Below are 3,289 nucleotides of genomic sequence, written 5' to 3'. Positions count from 1 at the left end.
TACTGCTTGGGAAAGGTTTGAAGTGAGGACCATTTCAAGGAAATCTTTAGATTGGCGAGATGACGCAGTAAGAGCCTCCCAGTCGATGTCCGGGTAGTTAAAATCACCGCAGAGTATTAGATTGGCATGAGGAAATCGGGATTGCAAGTCTTGAACTACAGAGTGAAGGTCCGTAATAAAAGAATGATCCGTGTCAGGTGCTCGATAACATACAATTAGTATATTGGTACAAGAGGGAAGGCAAATTTTCAGACACATTATTTCGCTGTGGCTGCTTATCTCGAGTAAAGTGGATGAATAAGTTGAATTCACAAGAGCAAGAATGCCGCCTCCCCGGCGATCTACTCGATCTCGCCTGTAGATATGAAAGGACCGGTTGCTGTGGAGCAATTCTGAATCGTTAATATCAGGTGTTAGCCAAGATTCAGTAAATAAAGCGATGTCAGTTCTATGGTCTTCGAGGACGGCCTCAACTGTTTCTTTTTTTGGCAGGTAGCTTCTTATATTTGTCAGTAGGACAGAAATTTTGTTAGTTTTAGCTGTGCGCAGGCACTCTGACAGCTGGACCTGCGGCAGGGAAGTGTCGCACGGCACCCGCGTTGACCGCTATGAATGAAGTTCTACAACGGCATCTGTTTCGGCGTTGTAAGTGAAAAGTTTTCTGCCGATAACCAATTTATCAAAGCGGATCTTGAATGAAGCATTAGTTTGTTGGCCATACGAAAAAGCTTTTTCCGGGCTAGCCGAACTTTAGCAGAGTAATCCTCACGAACTGAGAATGGGGTTTCTTTAAGTTTCTGTCCTGCAACGAGAATTCTTGATTTATCTTTGAAGTGTGCAAGCTTAACTATTATTGGGCGGTTTTTACCTAACTGGAAACGACCTAGGCGGTGTGCACGTTCGATATCTTGACTGCCAATTGAAATACCTAAGTGTTCAGAACAGAAGGAAGTAATGTGGGCCTCAGACTGGTCCCAGCTTTCGCCGAGTTCGTCCTGAAGTCCGAGGAACAATATGTTTGTGCGTCGCAAGCGGTTTTCAGCGTCGTCGCACTTGTTTGTCAGTGCTTTAACGTCTGAAGCAAGCTGGGCCAAGTCGGTGTTTGTTACGGACGCAGCTGCTTTTTCTGGGTGTGTTTCGATAGTGTTTTCGAGTATTTCGACGCGCGCTGAAAGACGATGCACCGAGTCTTCAATGTTTGTTTGTGCGGACCGGATCAAGGCAAGCTCGGCAAGTACGGTGCTCTGAGTGGATTCAATACGAGATATGGCTTGGTAAATTGTTACCAAAGACGGCGGAGCATCGTTTCCGTTAGGGCCTGGGTTTAGTTCGACATCACCAGATAAAACAAGGAGAAGAGAAATAAAGTGGGCGTTGAGCCAGTAGAAGCAAGCGATACACAGCATCCTTCGGCAACACTCGATGGCGTCTTTGGGGCACGACACCGCTAGCAAAAATGGGTTGCTAGAGCGACAGTACGTGGCAGAGGGAAGATAACTAACCTGCAGCAGATGAAAAAAAGGCGTCTGCATGACGAGTTGCGATGCGGTGGCGTGCCCCAAATGACTCCAGTGGTACAGCGGCTTATGTAGGTGCCAGATTCCCGCGCTTGTGCCAGGCTGCCAGATGACAGACTCGTCCACCGCTGGGAGCAGCGGATGGATGCAGGTCGATGTGGTCGTCGATGTAGTCGCCGCCAGCTGGCAGCCAAGCGATTTCGTTGATGTCGTGTGGCCCAAAAAAGCCTAAGCTTTCGGCGTTGGAGCGTGAAGTGGCGGGGCCCCATACCAAGATTGCCTGCAGCAGATGAAAAAAAGGCGTCTGCATGACGAGTTGCGATGCGGTGGCGTGCCCCCGCGTACGAGTTAAAGTCTAACTTAAAAGAGTGACTCAAAAGTACCGAAGTATATAGCAACCACGACAAGGTGCTTGAATGCATGGCACTGGAGCAGTTTTACCGACTTCTGCTAGAAAAAGTTAGACTTTGGCTGTAGTACAAGCTCGCAGAGGTAGATCTAAAGAAGGCAGCGCAGCTCGTGGACTAATATTACACGTGGCAAAACTTCCAAAAAGAGCTATCCAGGAAAATAGACTTAGAAAGAAACGGCTATTCTGTGAAGCGGTCTTCCCTTCGCAACCCAATTTTGCCGAATAAGAAATCATCTACGAGCGGCGAGATCAGCAAAGAGCATCGACAAAGGCTGAGGTGGCAAGGAAAGACTAGCAGAGACAGCCCAGTCAGCTGGGACCGCTAAAGCTAAGGCAGACGTAGAGCACGAGTTCGAGGTCCGGAGACCAATTATTTGCTTCCGTTGCAAAAAGGAAGGCCATATTTCCTGAAATTGCAAGGAGCAAATCGCGTTCGCCAGCGTTAGCCAGTCAGACGAAAATCTGAGGCTGCTCCAGCCATATATGCAAGATGTCGTGGTAAACGGCAAAATGTGCAGGGCACTTCGCGATGCAGCCGCTACCATGGATGTTACTTATCCATCTTGTGTTCCTCCCGGGGACTATACAGGAGAATGCGCCTGGATTAGGCAAGTCGCAGAAGAGCAGAGCGCGTGCTTGCCAGTTGCCAGGGTAACCCTCTAGGGAGTTTTTAGAAAGTTGCAAACGGAGGCAGTCGTGAGTTTCCCCGAACACTTTCTATATCTTTTTTCCAACAAATCATAGCAGCTTTTAGAAAAGAAGGGCTGGTAGTTCTCTATTTGTCTCGCTTGCATGACATTAACGCGATCGCGGTCACGCGCACTCTCAAAGTAACTTGAAAGCTCATCTTCGAACGAGGAAACTGGCAATGTAACGTCCTCACAGCGGCTGCCAAGGCCAGGAGATTCGCCTGATGAAAAGCAGAGGACTGAGTCTTGAGACGGATCAATTACCGGATCAGTGACAGCGGATGAGGTGCATTTCGAGACTCAGGAAAACGGGGCACCCAGGGCTGAAGTGGATGGTTCACTGCTTAGTCCCGCATCCTTTTGCTGGGAGTAGCTTAGTAGGGTTGACCAAGAGGCGCTTATCGCGGCACAGAAAAGTGGCCCTTCGCTAACTGCTGCAGGCTAATATGAATGAAGGAGTTGCCCGAAACAACATCTCGTTCTAGACTAGGTCCAGTCTCAAGTACCGTAAATATCAGGATCCCAATGGGCGGACATGCAACCAACTACTCGTGCCAGAAAAGTACCGATCCCAGCTTTTAGAGCTAGCTCATGGGAGTGCTTGGGCGTGTCACCTCGGCATCAAGACGAAGGCTAGGCTGGCGCAAGATTTCTTTCGGCCAGGAAGCGGT

The 3,289-nt window shown here is 49.0% G+C and overlaps 1 pseudogene; it reads right to left on the bottom strand.

Annotated features, from left to right (window-relative positions):
- Positions 1 to 606: 606 nt before the first annotated feature.
- LOC142557929 (uncharacterized) lies at positions 607 to 1,532 on the bottom strand (annotated as a pseudogene).
- Positions 1,533 to 3,289: the final 1,757 nt, after the last annotated feature.

Source organism: Dermacentor variabilis, chromosome 9 (genome assembly GCF_050947875.1).
Source record: "Dermacentor variabilis isolate Ectoservices chromosome 9, ASM5094787v1, whole genome shotgun sequence".
Taxonomy (NCBI): Eukaryota; Metazoa; Arthropoda; class Arachnida; order Ixodida; family Ixodidae; genus Dermacentor; species Dermacentor variabilis.
Note: the sequence above shows the minus strand (reverse complement) of the source record. Positions and strands in the feature narration are given on the sequence as shown.